The 20,517-nt window shown below is 37.6% G+C and overlaps 1 protein-coding gene across 3 annotated transcripts in view; it reads left to right on the forward strand.

Annotated features, from left to right (window-relative positions):
* Window positions 1-20,517, forward strand: part of LOC144282547 (uncharacterized) — a 74,439-nt gene that overhangs the window by 1,126 nt on the left and 52,796 nt on the right. Inside the window, exon 2 of one of the 3 annotated variants that reach the window (XR_013351017.1) lies at window positions 14,910-14,972. The exons of the other annotated variants lie outside the window; for them this stretch is intronic. The gene's annotated coding sequence lies outside the window, so the exon portion shown is untranslated. The remainder of the gene's footprint in view (window positions 1-14,909; window positions 14,973-20,517) is intronic. 3 annotated transcript variants of the gene reach the window in all.

A 20,517-nucleotide genomic window follows, 5' to 3' on the forward strand; every position in this document is an offset into this window, starting at 1 on the left:
ATGAAGCAGGGCCGCGCGGAGAATGCGTTTGGCAGAATGGGGCGGACGCCCTTCGGAGCAGGGGTTGTTTAGAGACACATTTAGGGAATAAGACCAGGGACTGGGTGATGGCTTGAACCTGATGCTGAGACTCTAGGTGGGGTCAAGGACCTCCCGAACTTCCGGCTACTGCAGCTGGGTGGCTGGTGGAGTGAGTCACTGACATAAAGAAACTAGGAAATATTGGGGGGGGGGGGGGGGGACGACACATGAATTTGGTTGCCCTGGAGACACACAAGCGAAGTCACGGAGGCATCACTGATGCCTAACTTGAGTGTGGAGCAGGTGAAAGAGCTGCACACTCTGCGTATCTCACACTGGTAGATTTTCAGTTAGTGCCCAATAACCTATTGATTGGACAGCTCTAACCTACGATCTGTTTCCATCAATATTCTTGCACAATGATGATATTTTATGCAGTTGAATCCCTCGAGGGAGGCAGTGTTAGTTACCGTCCTTAAAATGTCATTATTTATTCTTCCCATCTTCTCTGTTTTTTTTTTTGTTTTTGTTTTTCATCCGCTGTCATCGATCCACGTTGCTGCACCAGAAGTGTTTTCACATAACCAAACATGAAAATGAGAGAAATAAGTGACCGCAAAGTAGAGGTGGAGATTTGTTCCAAAATTCATTGCTGATCATGGACCTTTGTATCAGGGTCAGATCACTCTTCAGATTCTGTGTTAGTATCTTTCCTCTGAGTTTCCCTATTTCCCGCCTTTACTTTGGGTAGGTTTGGTTTCTGTTTCTCATTTAGCTCCCCAGGTTTTTCTGGCTCAGACTGGGAGTCAGGAAAGTTGCCTATGATCATAGCATGGTTCCATCTTTGATGGGACTGCAGAGGAAAGGGGAATCCTGTATCTCAGAAGTAAGCACTGGCATCTTTTAGCCAAAAGGAAAGGGAAATCTTTGTTACCTTGCCACTGGTAATCAGCAGAGTCAGGAGGCAGTTCATTCCCATGAAGTGTTGGGGGTGTTCTGAAAACCATCATAAGAGAGCAACATACCTAATGAAAACCCTCATTTTATGGGCAAAATGCACATCTTTGTTTATGAAGCAGTATTATGCAGTGATAGCAGATCACTTCAAAGACTGCTACCCTACCACTAGAGGGAGCGAAAATCCTCTGCATGTAAATGTGCTGGATTCCTTTCACAAATGGAAACCTTCTAGCTTCATGCATACTGCATAGTTAATGATTCCCTTCTCCGAGATTATCTGTCATTTCTAGAAATGCCCATTGTTTTCCTCACGCATAGTCTAGTGTCTAGGAGGGCACTGTCTTCCAAGTACCCCTCCTGCCTTGCTCCCTTAGCTAGTGGGGTGCTCCCACCCAACCTCCTACCATGGGACCATTGCTCACCTTCCTCCTGCATGCCAAATCTGCTGTCAGAACTCCTACTGACAGCGCTCTAGCTGAGAAAGCTATTTTGGTTCCACCAAAAAAGTGGCTGTCATCTGGAAGGCACAGAGATTTTCATTTTCAAGAAGCTCAGAAGGTAGCAGGACAAGGTTTCTAGCAAAAACATTCTCTTAGGGAGATTTTCTCAGCTTTTATTTTATTCACATAATTGACACAGTACAAATAAGTTTAGAACAGGTTTTTAAAAAGATAGGTAATTCAGAGCAGAATTTCAAGTTGTTACTTATAAATGGCAATAGTTAGAAAGTATGCCTAAAATAACATGGTTTTGTTTAGTATTCTTCAGAGAGTTTTTGAATGTGAGTGTTGAATCAGATTAGCTTACCCCTGGGTTTGACTCAAAATCCCCAGGTGTCTGTGTAAACACATTGATTTCTGAACACAAATCACCCTCCCCCCAACTCTAAGCTGTGTTTAATTGTAATCACTCCTTTTCCTTTCATTAGCTTGGGATGGGGGAAATGATGTGAAAACATGATATTCCAGGATTTATAACTTCATCAGTTACATGGGTAAAATGTGAAAGAATGATTTTTTTTTTTAGAATTTCAATTTAGGTTCTAATTTTTTAGAACCACTTGTATCATTTTTATAATGAAGTAAACAATTTTAATGGAAACATGAAAATTCCCAGTGAAATTAAAAGGAAATAGTTTTCACTATTCACTTTAATAATATATCATGGCAATGTACCTCAAAATCTCTTTGTGTATAATTTTGAATCTTAAAATTGTGCTAACCAACCTATTCTTTGATTTCCTGTGAAAACAAAGACAGTGCTTTAAAGACATTTTGCAGACTAATAAACAAAATGCCCTTGTTGTCTAATAGAGCTGGATGTGGATTTTTTTTTAAGTTTATTCATTTATTTGAGAGTGAGAGAGTAGGGGGAAAGGGCAGAGGGAGAGGGCAAGAATCCCAAGCAGATTCCCTTCTGAGCATGGTGCCCAACATAGGACTCAATCTCATGACCCTGAGATCATGACCTGAGCCAAAATCAAGAGTCAGATGCTGAAACGACTGAGCCACCAGGTGCCCCTGGATGTGGTGTTTCTTAACACAGTTGTGAGTTTAGTCCCTCTGTGGGACCATTGATAGGACCAAGTTTCTATCTGTTCTATGGCTGTAGTGCCTAGCCTGCTGTCTTAAATTTTGTGCAATGTGGTAGGGAGGAAAGGTAACTAGGTCAGCATAAATTCTCTTTTAAAAAAAAGTCCACTCAGAATGATATATAAATGACAAAAATTGGCAGCATCATTTTCATGTCAGAAGAACATTGACACTTAGAGGAAGTTCTGTTTTTGAAAAAGCATTCTGAAGACATAAAATTCCTTTTTAGCAAAACCACATTTTAAGATCCAGTGAAGTGTCATTAGGGGAAGAAGAAAGACTGGGAATATGTGCATGCTAGACAATTGGGAGAATAAGATTCATTTCCTTTTATTTTACCATTAAATCTTGATTCTGATAAAATACTGATGTGGAGGGAACAATTGCTTTCTCTAGAAGATTGCTTTGAGGCAAAGAAATCTATAACTTTTTCTTCCTTTCCAAGGCAAGGAAATAGAACACCCTGTCCAATGTCTTTGTAGAGATAAAGTGCAATCTGGGGAAGATGAGGCTAGTGCATTGCTGCTATTAGGCTTGCCTGGCCCATAAACTGTAATCTCTCCATGTCTTTCCTTCTTTCTGGTCTCAAGGGATGGTTTGCTGGTTCCCCAGGCTCTTTCTTTTCTAGAAATCTGACTAATCCTGGAAGCAAAGAGGAATTATGTGTAAGAAAGAAGCTCCCCCTCTACATATCCCCATGACTCACCATTTACTTGAAAGAAGATACTCCTGAGTCACAAGTAATGAGAAGTAGAATATGTTAAGCTCTATGTCCCTGTTGTCCCTGTAAGCTATGTTGTTTCACATGTGGTCAGATTCCTGCTATGCACTAAAAAGCTCTCTCTTTGATGTTTTAGCATTGGGTATTTACCCTTCAAGGTTATGGAGCTTGTGTACCCACACACACACACACACACGCATGCACACACACACTAGTATCTTATTTACAGATCAGGTGCATATACTGGTCAATAGCTTTCAAGTTTCAAAACAGATGACTTTTTTGTATGTCAAATGATTCTCTTGATTTTAAATCTAAAGATTTTAAGGACTAGAAGCATGACATCAAAAAACAACTCCACCAAGACACATGAGCTTTGATGACACTTTTCCCTCAGTGAATGAAATCCTACTTGCTAATTGAAGGGAAGATGTAGCTGACTCTACCAGGATGGCACAGAAGAGAACAGAAAGGCTTATCTTACACGTGCTGCCAGGTAATGGGTGTCATTACCTGTGCGTATCTGAACTGGGATCTCTATATCTAAGCTGCCCTTGAACCAAGAATGGATGGGCTGCACAAAGCAATAAAGGCTGAAATCTTCTTGGTGGCAGAGCCTTCAGGGCTCACCACAGTTTAATGTATGGCCATGAGAGGCTATTTAGTGCTCCATGAAAGGGTGCCAGATTGAATTAAAATCAGGCAGCTCAATTTAAACACATTAGCAATCAGATGATACAACTACTGAGATAAATGCAAAGACAGAGAAAAAAAAAATCCCAGTGATTCATGAATACTAATTAAAGAGGGAAAGACCAGCATAGACATTGTTCTTATATCCTTGGAGTCTGACTCTAGATTCTAATTCACCAGTAAGATTTGATAACTTGACCCAGCAGTGATTTCAAGTTGATGTTGATTCCACACGTAGACTAGCTTTGCTATTAAAAGACATTTCCCCTGCCCCACATATATAGTAAGAGTGAAAAGAAATGATGCTAAAAATGGGGCTGGATACTGTGTCTTCCAAAAGGCAAAAGAAAGTAAGATTATATAAACTGCCACTCTAGCAAATAACAAGCCTAATATTCTGTGTTGATTCTCTAAGCTGTTATCTTTATTTTGGCTGCCATAGAACATTGGTACAGTATCTCTGGGAAACATTTTGCAGTGATTCAGAGCCCATGATTTTAAAAAATTTTATAGAGATTTATTCAATAAATACATTACCTGCTACTTGCCACACTGAAATTCACATAATCTGATGACATGTTCTCCCAATTTATGAGGGTCAGTTTGACATTTTACAATCTCTCAAAGTTTAGTGTCCTTAGCAGATGTCAAAATGAAGAGTCTTGAGTTTGGGAAAGAAAATAATTCGTCTTGCTTAGTTCTCTAGCCCAGCAACCATTTTAGGTGCCTGGGGCCTTTCTCTTGGGATCTATGACAAGAGGACATTAGCTGCTATGTAACAACCTCCCTTATAGCAATTTTGTTTTCTAGAATAGTAGCTCACTTCCCCCAAGGAAAACCAATATTTGGCTGTTGGCCTACATTGTTTGTTGTTTTTTTCTAGAAACTTCAGCTAGATGTATCCTTATGCTCCTTGTGTTCTCTTTACCCAACAGAGATATAAGGTGTCACTTATTTCAAAGTGATAATATCCCTTTGCATTGGTTCTATTGTGCAATGGATCACATGAACTGTGCTTCTTGCTGTGTAAGTTAATAGTTGTCATCCATGGATGGAGTTGAAAAATAAAATTGAGTATATATATGTCTTTTGTTGGATTTCTATGGTACCATTGATTCAAATGTTGTGTTTACTCTCTCTTCTCTCAAAAATGCCATTATTTATTTTCAACTGTCAAAAAAACAGCAAGTGTGGAAGTAATAATTTTCACTGTCTGAGATATAATGTGGCAAGAGAGGTCAAATTACGGAAAATCAATTAGTTTCTATTGCAGGAGTCATGTATCTGAGGTCCTGTTCTGTCTCTGGGTACTATAGCAGTTGTCTTCCCTTCTCTAAAATAATTTTTAGGAGAAAACAACCCAAAGATTATTTTTCTAGAGCAAAAAAGAGTAAGACCTAGGCATTTAATCTTTGTTAATGAATATAGAGGCAGAAATAATCACTTCTCTTCCTATACTTTTAAACCACATATTCTTTTTTTAAAAATTTTATTTATGTATTCATGAGAGACAGAGAGAGAGAGAGAGAGAGAAGCAGAGACATAGGTAGAGGGAGAAGCAGGCTCCATGCAGGGAGCCCAGCGTGAGACTCGATCCCTGGTCTCCAGGATCAGGCCCTGGGATTAGGCGGTGCTAAACCACTGAGCCACCCGGGCTGCCCTAATCCACATACTCTCGAAAGACAAGTTACATTTACCTCAGAAGGCATAAAATTTCCAAATACTTCAACTGCTACATCATACGATCTGTGCCTTTTGATATAAGATAAAGCCTATAATGTTTCCCAGGTGTGTGGTTTCATACACATTTCATCCATCCCCTCAAGAATTCTTTCTTCTCTATTATCCTCTGCTATAAAATAAATTAACAAGTTCAATTGGACAAACATATCTAGGCCTTAAGTTTCATTATTTCATAATGTTATTTTTTCATAGATTTACAGTTGAACATGCTTTTCTATCAGGATAAAAGTTGCCCCCCAATTTCCTTCACTTTCTTTCATGTTTTAAGAGGATAGCTTTTGTTTCAGAGATTTATTTTGGTGTCAGATAACTTCTTATATCACACCTGGGGAAAACAAATAGCTCTAAAAACAGGAGCACCAAAGCACCAAAAATGTTGTTTAAAGGTAAACTACCTTAATGACTGATTTCAGAATATTAGTGATTCCATTTTCCCCACCATAGAACAGGGCAGCCATAATCAGCAAAATTTTCAATTAACATTGACTTCCACTTAAAATAAAGCACAGATGTAGAAGAATTGTTCTAAAGAGTTGTTAAGCAACATGAAACTTGTAGTAAGCCAAGTTATAACTCTAGGGCCTACAATTAATTTTTAAAAATCAAAACACTTTTAAAAATAGCCTTGTATATTGAATTCCAGCATGGTGCTGCTTTTTGTAGAGCCATTTCTGTAAAATGCAAGTTTATTTATAGATTGCAAGTGATTCAAAGATGTTACAATATAAAAGGAAATGATACTCTAGAGTGTTTGTTCAGGGCTGTTTGGGGCTCTCTTAGAATGTTCAACTTACTCAAAGGATTGCTTTTAATCTTCTGAAGCAAAAGGAATTTCATAAATTAAAATTGTTGGCCAGATGGAATTTCCTGATTAATTTTTTAGTGTTTGGTGTTAAACACAATAATGAAAGAAAGTGCGGAGAGTAAACCCAATTAACATTTCATAAAATTTATTGCTCTAGATGGCTTACCCTTTAATTTTTACGGTTTCCCTAAAACCTTCCTAGACAACCTGACTACCTGGAAAAACTGAGCATGGCTAACTTACCTCCCTCCTTCCCTTCCTTTCTTTTCTTCTTTATTGAACTTCCTTTTCCCCTTTATTCTCCAGGTATTTATTGAGTCCTTACAAGCCTACAGGGGTCATTCCAGGGCTCACTTTGTCCTATTCTTTATGGATCCTGGTAGAAAGAATATTTTTAACAGTCCCTAGTAGTAAGTCACTGCTGCTAGAATGGTGCGTCCCCTTGTTGTACAGGGGACTCTTAATTCCACCTGTAATCATATACACTAACTTAACAGTTTTATAAAAGCTAGTCTTTGTGACATTGAAAGCAAAGGTGGACATTCAGCCTGTATTTGTTTCTTTAAAATTATTTTCAGCTTTACTAAGGTTTAATAAACAAAAAATTATGAGATATTTAAAGTGTACAGCATGAGGGTTTGCTATACACATACACTGTGACAGGATTTCCACAGTTTAGTTAATTAACACATCACCTCACATATTTACTTTTTTTTTGGTGAGGTCATTTAAGTTCTACACTCTTAGCAAATCTCAGTTATTCAATACACCATGTTATGTATTAGATCCTCAGATCTTATTCGTCTTATAACTCAAAGTTTGCACCCTTCTACCAACCTCTCCCAATTCCCCATCCCACCCCTAGCTCCTGATGGTCACTTTTCTATTCTCTGTGGCTATGAGTTCACTTTTTTTTTTTTTTTTTTACATTCCAATAGAAATGATACTATGCAGCATTTCTCTGTCTGGCTTATTACACTTAGCATAATGCCCTCCAGTTTCATCCATGTTGTTGCAGATGGTGAAATTTCATTCATTTTTTTCTTTTTTATGGTTGAATAATATTTCAGTGTGTCTGTGTGAGTGTGTGTGTGCACACATATACACAAACCACATTTTCTTTATTCACTCATGTACACCTGAGTTGTTTCCATACCTGTCTTACTAGACTGAGATTTTTGACTATCCTACTTGACTGATTTTTTGACATGTTTCATGTCCTTTCAGTTCTCAGAGCTATGCCAGCTGTACTGGCCACCATCTACCCACCAATCCTGGGAATTGTTTCCCCTCTCCCACCCACACCATTTATATGACTATGTTAGGAATTGCCAAACTGAGCTAGAACTCCATGCCAGAGCTGGCTGCATAATTTGTGGCATCCAGCGCAAAATTAAAATGTAGAATCCATTGTTTAAAAATTATTAGGAATTTCTAGATGGAAAGAGCAGAGCATTAAGCCAAGCATGGGATCTTTCTAAGTACAGATCTCTGTGTCACTACACGGGTTGCATGCCCATGAAGCTGGGCCTGCTCTATACACACAGCTGTGGTTTATTCATCCTGGGGAAAGGGAATATCTGACCCAAATAAGTTCAATAAGAGCCCTTTCCTGGTTTATCGGTTTGTTTGTTACAGAACTAAGAAGAGAAGTTTGTCCTAATGGGTTAAAACCAAGGATCTATCAGCGGTCTTGTTCCCAAACATGAGAAGAAAGCCATTGATGTGCTGAATACACATTCCTCTCTTCTATCTCAGACTTGTGTAGGGGAATTTTGTACATATTCAAATATTATCTAAGGTCCTGATGGCTTGATATTGTCCCTGTACCCCTGCAAGTTACTATCTACTAGACTTAGGGCTCAAGAGGCTGGATCATGTGACCTCTTGAACATTTTCAAGACGTATAATTCTCTGAGTCTATAATCAGATTCTATCAGACTGACCTCATCTATAACCGTAATTAGAAGAAATACAGAAAATCTCCTGATTACTCATTTTTCTCAGTCAAGGTTCATAGAAAAGCCATTTGTTTAGACCTTGGTAGTAGAGTGACCACTGAGTTAAAAAATCTTTCCTTTAAGGCTGGCCATCAGCCAAGGCAATTTTTTAGCAGGGTGACTCTGAGTGCTCCCTTAGGGTAAAATCACTTAGGTCTAAGCAAAGAAGACCTCATACCCCAGGGAATGTCTGCCTCCACGATTTCAGTCTCCTTTTCCTTTTTCCCAGTAGCACAATTCCAAAGAACTTTTTCAAAGAGGAGTCACAAAACACTAGGAAATGAATAAAGATTGGCTCCTGACAGACATCTTCATGGACATTCTTCTGGGAGCCAGTTTTAAAGAGTATTTTTAGGGGCGGGGCACAGTCATCTTCCAAGGACTGGGGTCTGGGCTTTGGTTTCTCTGAATTTTTTCTATCAGTGTATTAGACTCTTCAAGGAAAGAAACAATGATCAATAATATTAAATGAAGGGTGTAGATGAAGCTTAAATCAAATAAAGAGTTACTTCACAAACATATACACAGAAACTTAGGGGACCCTGAGCTGGATTTATTGTACCATCCCAACTATTTTAAAACAGAAATGTATTCAGATTGAAATCTGTTCCAATAAGAAATAAGCAATTTTTTAAATATCCCAGAATGTAAGGCCCTAAGTACAGAGAATCTTGTTACAGAATAATAGTTAAGCAAGTTGCCATTCTTAGGCAGACTTTTCTGTTTATGTCGCCTTTCGTAAATTTGTAGGTGGAGATGCTAGATCCCAGCATGATAAAAACTCATATTTCACAGTATCTACCAAGATCTATCCAGACCTTTCCCCAAGCCCCCAACCATGGCTGGGTTAATATCCAGAGCCCTGCTTCTGTGCACTGCCTCAGAGGTGAGAAATTGATATGTGTCATAATGATGACTTGCTCCTACATTAATATTTTTAGTTCTTTCAATTGAATACAATTTAGCTTTTTATCGCTTAAGTGAAAACAGAATAAAGCTAAGGTGAAAGCCATAGGACTGGAAGTGAATGCAAGCCTACAAAGACAACCCCTAAGGGAGGGCTCTTCCACAAATGTCCAGAAGATTATGTCCATATGTCTCTCTGGAACCTTTGCCAAGATAGTCACAGGATCAAAATTACTTCTTCATGCCCATTATGCAGTGTCACATCTTACAGAGCCAAAGGAATAAATTCCAGACATGCAGAACACACATCCCTTCAGCCTCTCTCAGGCAAGCTGTCAACTCCAGCATTAATGCACAAATCAAAAAGGGCAGCCAGAGCCTTAAGACTTTTCCTGCTCACCTATTCCTTACTGTCTGCCTTCCTAACGCAGTGGAGTGAGAAACCTACAACCAAGCCCTTGTCTTCTGCACTGCCCTCTCCCCTGCAGGCCTTCCTAAACTGGAAAAAAAAAAAATAGGGTAAGAAAGGGTTCAGGAGATAGAGGGAAGAGATTTTTGTCAGGCTGAGAAGGAGAAATAAGTCACATACTCGAGAACTCTCTCCTTTAGTACCACAAAAATATTGACTGGTGCTCCCTGTCCTTGAACTGGCTAGAGAACATGCTCCGAATGCTGCTCCCCTTCTCAGCGTGCTTCCATTTCTCTTTCTCCCTATAGTCTGTCCTCCATAGCCGAATGCTTCTGAATGTTTTCACTCTTAGAAACAGTATGATTCCTGTCAGATCACAGCTTAAACTTTTCAGAAAGCTCTTGAGCCTTCATTTCTGCAACCAAGATCAGCAATCTGTCATGTACAGTGGCATTTCCAACAGACTGCTGGAAATCTCCACCTGGATGCCCTGGCAGCACCTTGAAACCAACACGTCCACGGTCTCAGCTCTCCCCTCTGAATGTAATACTCCTTCTCTGGACTCTTTTCTGTTAATAAAAAGCACTCTCTCAGCCATTCTGGCTACAAACATTGAAATTATATGTGAACCTTGCCACTCCTGTGCTGTCACATGTGTTTGGTGACTGCCAGGTTTCTGGCATGGGTGACTGTATAGAGATGATGGCTCCATGGGAGAAGAAGCAGCTTGGGGGGGTGGGATACCAAGTACAGTTAGTGACACATTGAATTTGCGATGTCCGCGAGACATTAAAATGGATGCATGCAGGGCTAGTAGAAGATACCAGTCAGAAAAACGAAGTCAACACTGAAAATATAAATTTGGGAGTCATAAGAAGATAAATGGTGGTTAGGACCATGAAAGCGATGAAGTTACCAGAAGTGGAGTATATAGTATGATTTAAAAGTTGTAAATATATATATTTAATTTATATATATGTACATGTATATAAATATACGTAGTCCTGAGAGCAAACATGAAATATAATTATATTTAGTTTATATATATGTACATGTGTGTGTGTGTGTGTGTGTGTGTGTGTGTCTGTATGCATAGTCCTGAAAGCAAACATGACATTTCTGGGTCAGAAGCCATCGTTTTAACTGCATGGATTCCTCACATTGCACTCTCCCCTTTCAGGGCAATGTAATGAAAGCCAGATGTCACCCTACAGGTGCAAAAGGGTTTTTTGCATTAGGAGGAAGAATTTCAAGATTATGAATCTGGGAACCAATCACAGAGATTTTCCCATGTTTTCCTCTAGATGTTTTATAGATTTTGGTTTTACACCAAAATCTAGGTCTGTGGTATATTTTGAGTTAATTTTTGAGTCCAGTACAAGGTATGGATCAAAGTTCTTGTCTTTTTAAATGAATATTCAATTGTTTGAGCACCATTTGTGGAAAAGACTATAGTTTCTCTACTGAATTGCCTTTGCACCATTGTGAAAAAATCAGTTGTTTATATATATGTGGATCTATTTCTCGATTCTCTAGTCTTTTTTTTATTGATTATATCTCTTTATGCCAGTACAACACTTTATTATCACAGCTTTATAATAAAACTTGGAATGGGTGTCAACTATAAAACTTGTTCCTTTCCAAAGTTGTTTTGCCTATTCTAAGTCCTTTGTATTTCCATGTAAATCTTAGAAATCACCTTGTGAATTTCTACAAAAAACATTGCTGAGATTTTGATTGAGATTCCATTGAAGCTATAGGTTAACTTGGGGAGAGTTGACACTTAACAATATTAAGTCTTGTTTGATTTATTTAGTTCTTTAATTTTTCTCAACAACATTTGTGATTTTCAGTATATATGTATGGCACAATTTTATCAGATTTACCCTTAGGTAGGTTATTTTTTTGATGTTATTATGAATGGTATTGTTTTTAAATTTAAATTTTTGATTGCCACCAGTAGATAGAAACAATGGATTTTTTTACATATTGCATTCTGCAAATTTACTAGAAATCACTTAGTAGTTAATTGGCTTTGTTGGAGATTTCATCAGATTTTCTACATGGACAATCATGTTAACTGCAAATAAAATCAGTTTCACTTTTTCCTTTTAAATCCAGATGCTTGCTTATTTATTTATTTATTCATTTATTTATGCATGCTTTATTGCATCAATTAGAACCTCGAGGACAAGGTTGAATAGAAGTCATGAGAATGTACGTACTTGTTTTGTTTTCAGGAAAAAGTATGTTTTATATATTTACCCATTAGCTACCAGTTCCAGCACTCCTTGCTCCTTGGTATAGATATGTATTTGCATCTGTTATCATTTTTCTTCTGCCTCAAGGACTTCCTTTACCACTGAGCTCTGCTGTTGATGAATTATTGCAGTATTTGTATGTAAACAAAAGAGCCTTTATTTTGCCTTCATTATGCAATGATTTTCTTTTCTTTCTTTTTTTTCTTTTTTCTTTTTGGTTCAGAATTCTAGGTTGCAGTTGTTTTCTATCCCTTTACCTAAATATATTTTCTTAATGCTTCCCCCACTTCCATGGTTTCTGATAAGAAATCAGCTGTTATCCTTATCGCTCCTCTCTACCTAATGTATTTTCCCCCTCCTCTGGCTGATTTTAAGGTTTTTTTCTCTTTATCCTGGCTTTGAGAAATTTTATTTGATGGGTTTTTGTTCTTGAAATTTGTTCTGAAACCTGTGGGTTTATAGGTCTTACCAGATATGGAAAATTTTCAGCCATTTTCAATTTCAAATATTTTTTTGGTTCATTTCTTTTTCCACTTCTGTCCTTCAGGGGCTCTAACTTTATTATATTAGGGTTCTCAAAGATATACCACAGCTTACTGAAGGTCTTTTTATTTTTTTAATCTTCTTTTTCTCTATACATTTTTATTTGGATTGTTCCTATTAATATATCTCCAAATCATTAATATAGGTAGATGATAGATAGATAGATAGATAGATAGATAGATAGATAGATATTTTGCTAATATATCTTCTGCCATAAGTTCCACCCAGGGTATTTTTCATTCCAGACACGTCTTCGGCAATGAGGCCTATGAATCCCACCATTATTTGTCAGGTAGACATCAGGGTCCTAAAGAAGTTTTCCAAAATGGGGATCTGGCCATTCTCCTCTTTATGCATTTGCTGACCTTTCCCTCTTTCAATTCTAATTTTTATCCAAGGTATTAATACATGGTTTAATATACAAGCTAGATATTTAAAGTATATGTGTTAGTTAGAATTAGTTTTAGCTGCATTTAGCAGAAATCTAAATGACAATGTCTTAAATATATAAGGTTTATTCTCTCATACCAAAAGCTATTTGGTGCTAGATGCTTCACAGCTTGTTTGATAACTTTGGAAACATAATCTCCTTCTAACTTCCTGTTCTCTGTCCTCAGTCACCGTAAGCTCCAGGCTTTCGCATCTGCATTCCAGGCAGCAGAAAATTTTTTAAAAAGTTGGTGGGATGTGGGGGGGATGTGGGGTAGGGCAGGCAGTGGGAATAAAAGGAATGCTTACATTTCATTAGCCAGAATGAAGTCACATTGCTACATTTAGCTTGCAACAGTGATTGTAAAGCATATTATTTTATCTAGACATACTGCTTTCCTGAATAAAGTTGGGATTCTATTACCAAGGAAAAGGGGAGAATGGTAGGCAACATTTCTGTCATAATTTCTAAGAAGAGCTATATTCTCTGTGCCATCTTCCTTCTCATCCTGATTTCCACTTCCTAGAGGCAACTGTTTTCAACTATTTTATGTTTCCCCTAGCATTTGCCTTCACAGTCAGACAAAACAACATTATACTGCTAATTATTTTCTTGTTTTGAATACTATCTATTTAGGGGTGCCTGGGTGGCACAGTTAGTTTAGCTTCTGACTCTTGGTTTCTGCTTGGGCCATGATCTTGGAGTCAGGGGGTCACCTCCCCCCCCTGCACTGGAGTTTCTCTCCCCCTCTCCTTTTGCCCCTCCCCACCTCTCTCTTTTGCATGAACACACTTTCTCTCTCTGCAATAAGTTAATTAAAAAATACTATCTATTTATTTTACTATGGAAAATGAGAAGTTTATCTTTCTTGTACACTTAAATCTACACCACTACCACTTCCCTTCATCCATTCTTCCAACATAATTATGTCATAATTTATTCACTCTATACTCAATGTTTATATTGTTGGGGCCATGTTAATATGATTCAAAGCTGTATTATGTAGTATATTATAGTTACATATCTTTTAAAATTTTGAATTTTAACTGAATTATTTTTTCCTTTGTTTAGTTCTGTATGTCCCTAACTTATTTGTAAGCTTTTAAGTGTAAATTGCATCTCAATACAGCCAAACATATATTTGTTTATCAGTTTCAACTTTGTTTTAGAGACTTGCTTCTGGAATTCCCCATTTCCTATTGTTCTGACCTGGCTGGTTGTTCTGTGGTCCTGATACACTACTGTCTTTCTGAATAATCTTATTATCATCCCCTGGGGATTCCCTTTACCTTGTGAATGTGTTGGATCTCTATTTCCTTATTCCCACACCCTTTTTTCTTGGTTTATTTCCTTATTTTGCAAGGCACATTTTCTGCTAGCTTCTTGAGGAAGGACACATTGGCAGTAAATACTACAGATACATATTTAACAACATCTTTGTTCTAGCCTCATACTTAATTGATAATTTGGGTGGGCTTAAAATTCCAGGCTGGCAGTAATTTCCCCCAGATTTTTTTTCTTTTTCACCTACACTTTTTAAGGCACTGTTCCATTCTCACTTTCAGTGTTACCATTGAGAAATTCTATGCCATTCTGCTTCTCGGCCCTTTTATGTCACCTGTTTTTTTTCTCTTTGGATGCTTTTTGGATCTTCTCTTTATTCGTAGTGTTCTGAAATTTCATAACAATGGCTCTTTATGTGGGTCTTTTTCGCCAGTTCAGCTGGGCTTTCCATTGATATCAATCTGAGAAGTTATATATTTCAGTTATGGATAAAATTTTTGAATTATTTTTCTAGTAATCCCCCTCTGTTCTTTCTTCTCAGGGCTCCTACTATTCAGACGTTGGGCCTCCTAGATTGATCTTCTCTGTCAATATCTTTGTTATTGTGAGTTTATTATTCTCTTTTAATGAATTTTCTGTCATTTTTATATAATTTCAAGAAATAATGGTAAATGCATGTGTCCAGTCCTCTGTATTTAACTGGAACCTTCCAATTGCTTTTCAGATATTTTTATCATGGGTAGGAAAGCTGTTGTAAAAATCCATGTGGTCTCTTTGAGATGAGAGCTAGATTTCCTTTTGTGGGTCTGATTCTCCCACCTATCAAACTTAGCTTCAGGATGTTTACACAAAGTAGAAACAAAGGCAAGTGAATGAGATTAGAACGGGACCAGGTGCAAGCCCCTTGGGCATGTTATTCTCTCTCTCTCTCTCTCTCTCTCGTAAGGTTATTCATTTCAGAAATGAGAGACATTAATGCCCACCTTTTAAAGCTCAGGGTTGCTGTGACGATCAAATGAGGGCATGTAAATGAACATTGTTGGAAAGATATATAGTGGTATATTAATGTAAAATATTATAGCTCTCAGAAAGGAACACAGAACCTCCTAATGAATAGTTAATTAGAATTTGTTGTTGTTGTTTTTGATTAGATAAAACTAAATAAAGCAAGAATAGAAAAAGCAAGACTTAGGTAAAGTCACAGAGGAATCTGGACAGTGGATGGAGCAGAGCCTTTGAAACAGAGAAACAGGTAGGCAGACTGAGTTCATACCCTGATTTCAGAACTTATTTGCACCATTCATAGGTGCCTTTGTCTGCAAAATAGGAAGATAATGTCTATCTTGTAGTGTTGCTGTATGAAACATATATATTGAGATAAAAATAAATATAAAGCATCTGGAACATATATGGCATTTAGTAAATGGTAGCAATTATCATTGTTAGGGGTTTGCTGGTTCTGGAGCCAGGCTGTCTGGGTTTTGTCTAATCTTGGCATCTATGAGTTGTGTGATTTGGGGCAAATTACTCAACCTCTCTGAACCTGTTTCCTTATCTTTAAAATAAGATAGTAATAGTAACCACCTTATGAGGTGGATATGAATATTGAATAGGTTAGTCAATGGAAAATGTCTAGAACCCTGGCATATAATCACCATTCAATAAATATTAGATATTACTATTATTGTTATTAGCTACTAAACAACAAAACAACTGTTTCAGCCATGCATTGAGTCATCATTTGGAGTCCAAATAAAGTCACAGATGTAATTTAATTTGTGTGCTAAAATAAATTTGCACATAATAAATAAATAGAGAGTACTTGTCTTGGTACCAGGCAGCTCATTATCTAAAGGACTTCCAGTCGCGTCCTTGGTCCCATAGGTCCTTAAGCTCAGAGACATTCTGATGTCAGGGCTCTGGGCCAAGTCCTGATTTTTCCTGAAAAGTAAAAGACCTTAACTGAGAAATATGAAGAAGGATGAATTATTTTCTGAACAGCCTTCCTTAATGGACATCCCTGAAGAGCTTCAGATATCAGGGCCTTTCCATCTGATTTAAAACCTGAGAACTTATGGAACTTATTGAACTCTGGCCTCTTGACTTCAAATATTTCAGTACTAGTTGCCTACCCCAATCAGTGATTAGATTGACTATTGGAAACCCCTTAAGCCACTCACTGGCCCTGACTTTACCCTGGCTTGCTTTTGACTCCAAGCTGCCTCTTGCCCTGGGACTGCCCTCTTCTTGCTCTGGTATGGTTCCAAACTGTAAGGATGGCAGCATTGACCGATTGCTCAATGAATAGCTGTTGAATGAATAACTAATCAGTGAGGGCTAATATAATAATATATCTGTATTCATATCATAGCACATAAATGAAACATAAAAATCATATGTAGCTTATATTTCTAAAGTTAATATCTAGTGTTTGCTGCCCTTCCCTAGGCTCACATACTTGTCTTATAGTGGTTTAGTGTTTGTGTCTCCTCTAAAGACTGAATCTCTCAAAGGTGGGAGACTTACTTTTTCTCATCTGTAATATTTGAGAAATGGATGAATAAATGAATCTATCCATTCAGCAAATATTTGTTCAGCAATGATCTGGAGATATAGCAGTGCTCAAGACAGAAGTCTGTGATCTCATGGAGCTTACATTTTGGAGGAGGAGACAACCCATAAATGAGTAAATGAACAAGCTAATTTCAGACAGTGAATGCAATAAACCCCTCATAAATTCCATCAATGCAAATTTCTTTGGTATTTTTTTATAAGGGAAACATAATATGTAATTTGGCCCCATATGCCTTCTCTGTGCATCAGATCTCTACAGAGGGTGGGAATATAGGCTGCAAAGATTTATCTAAATTACTAAGCTGCAATGATCTAGTCTTCCAAAATGAGAGAAGCAGCAGCATTGCTTAAGTGTTTTAACTTGGCCTGCAATTTGCTGATCAGAGGCTAAAGGTGATGTGTCATAAAACTACACAGGCTTTTAACTGATAGGTTTACAGAAGGTTCAGCAGCAAATCTGTGCTCTGTAATTGGAAGTTTAAAGGCACAAATCTCAGGTCATTTAAATAAAAATCTCAGTATTCCTTCCACCTTCTTCCTCTTCAAAAAATGGAAGGAAACATCTCTGTCAGAAATAACCGGATACAGATCTGTAACTTCACATGAAGAAAAAATTGGCAGCTGTTGACAACTAAGTCCTTACTCATAGCACTTTTAAGTTGTAAGTGTATATAAGAATAATTCTTTCTTTAAAACATGATATATATATTTTGAAAACACTATTCTACACATCTAAGTGATAACAGGGAAGCAAACTTATATAGCCTAGACCAAATTTCACCCTTTGATGTACCCAGATAACTCTCTCTGAGATAATCATACAAAAACCAGGGCTGTACTTGGATCTCAGAGTAATATGAGTTTTTCCAAGAGTGGAAATTGGTCTTCAGCATGTACGCATGTGTTCTGTATCCATATGTAGTATTTGTACGTGTCTAGTGTTTCTGTGTCTCTCTCCACTGCCTATGAAAAGTTTTGAGAACTGGGTAGAAATTAGGCCTAAAAGAATGAGTCCTGACCTTCCATTTTGTTAAATGATCTCTACATGTTACTTTCAGAAAATCTTACATTTTAGGGTTTTTTTTTTAAAGATTTTATTTATTTATTCATATGAGAGAGAGAGAGAGAGAGAGAGGCAGAGACACAAGCAGAAGGGAGAAGCAGGCTCCATGCAAGGAGCCCGATGTGGGACTCGATACCAGGACCCTGGGATCACACCCTGAGCCAAAGGCAGATGCTCAACCACTGAGCCACCTAGGTGCTGCATTTTAGAGTTTTATGTGTTTGTGCACGCACACATGTGGAGATCCTCTTCTTGTCCTCTGATTAGTTAGTAATCCATAGGTGGCCGAGAGGTGGGATAAAAAGGAAGTGGGACCATGAAACAGAAATGTCACCAACCAGGATACATGCCACCAGTTCATCCCTCTACCAGTATTGCTTGGTTTTCTTTCTGATTTCTATTCTATAGACAGCTACAGGACTGGGCAGAAGGAAAATAAGGCCTACTACTTTTTTTTCCAGCCATATTCTTCATGTTTAAATGAGGAATATTAAATATTTATTAAATATTCCTCATGTTTTATATGTATTTATATTTATATATTTATATATTATATATACAAATATAAATATATTTATATCCTCATGTTTAAATATTTCTCCTGTTTTATGTAAAAATAAAGTTTCAGAATCTTGGAACAAGAAGTATTGATATTTGTGGGAAGGGGTGTACTTTTAAGTTTGTATTAAGTTGATTCTATAACATGATGAAAATAAATTACATATTTCGTTCTAGGCAAACATGAAAAAAGCAAGAATAAATTATTCCAAAGACATGACTCCTTAGAAAAGAGCTATTACACAACTTCTATTCTTGCCCTAATATTTCACTTAGATTTATATTCAGAATGTAATCAGAACACATTAATCCAAGCAAGATACTGCCCAAGAATTTTGGTTATTATTTACTTTCCTTATCTAATTACACGTGCATTTACAAAGGGAGCACATGCATGCAAATATCAGACACACGAACTTGTGATGCCATCTCATACAGTGCAATCACTTTTGACAAGCTAATTTCTGGTAGGTGCCCAGTCAATTGGTTTCACAGCTTAGCTATTCATCGACAGACAGGGTGTCTGTGTTTTCCCCCATGCACTTCCAGTTTGCAGAGTAGTGCCAGACTGGCATCTTGTCTTGTGACTTGATAACAGATTCCATTAATAGCACATCCAGTGGTACTAACATGCGGTCTCTCTCAGCTGGGGGAAATCTGGCAATCGGTGCCAGCCTGGAGATTCGTCAGGGTTGGGGTGCCCACATGCCAGTTCGTGCATAAGAGGGCGACTGTGAATTCACACCCTCTGTATGCACAGGGAATTGCAAAAGGGACGCTTTGGAACTAAAAAGATAAGGGAAAATTATGGATAAAAACTTTCCTGATATCTGCCATCCTCGTTTTGTGAAATCTGAGGTGAAACAAAATCCCCATTGTTTCACTAGGTTGGGACCAGGCCTGGCTCTGGGCTCTATTTATCCCCCAACACATTGCTGGTTCTCAGTGATTATCATTATCATTATTAATGATGGTGATAATTGACAACATGGTAAATAACTTGAAAAGAGCTAGTTTCCTGAAGGAAAAAAAATAAGTCACTGTAATAATGGCTCTTTTACACAGTAATAGATAGCACATTTGTGTCTTGGTATTTTAAATTATGTCTTTGTTTGCTGGGGCTGGAGGGCATAGGCTGCAGTTTTGAAATCCAATAAATGCACAAGCGGATTAGCATTAGGAAAAGGGTACATGTTAATCAAAGCCAGCCATTTGGACTTCAGGTCGTTAATTGCATGTAAATTTTCTGTTTTGCTTTTCTTTCTAATCTTGCTTTATTTCTGGATTTGTAGAGCTGACCTTACCCATAGGAGCATAAGAATGTTGCTTCCTGGGTGCCGAGGTTTTAGGCTATGACACATAAAATAACTCCTTCTGAAGGAAATACTCTGTAATCGAGGTAAAGCTTAAAATGCCAACGTACTAACAGGAAGGACTGCAAAGGACCTGGGGAGCTCCTGGTTCACCCATCATTTCTCCCTGACTTTGATCAGTCAATAGTAGGAGAAAGAAGATAGACCTGAATAATCAGTTCTTGAAAAATAGAAGGTCAATATGTGTTTTTCCTAAAGACTTGCCGAAGATCCTTCTCAGTAATCTGAGAAAAATGTATGTGTTTCCTCCTACCTGTATCTTGAAACATTTTCCTGCAAGGTAAATATATTTACCTGGGTGAATAATTTCAATTAAATTGGAATTTTTAAAAAATAACGTTTCCTGCTATGTGAACTGATGGCCCAAGCCTTTTCACCTCTGCTCTTTCTGTGATTTACAATGACGTCTAATACTGGAATAAAAACTCAGACATGATCTATGGAGCTTAAAGTGCATTTCTTTTAGAAATGGTTTGGCATGAATGTATTTGTGCAACCGAACTCGTTTGTTTAAAAAGATGGCAGAGTAGATTTTACCTAGAAAACCCCTTAGAATTCCAAATATGTAGTCTTTATGGTAT

Source organism: Canis aureus, chromosome 13 (genome assembly GCF_053574225.1).
Source record: "Canis aureus isolate CA01 chromosome 13, VMU_Caureus_v.1.0, whole genome shotgun sequence".
Classification (NCBI taxonomy): domain Eukaryota; kingdom Metazoa; phylum Chordata; class Mammalia; order Carnivora; family Canidae; genus Canis; species Canis aureus.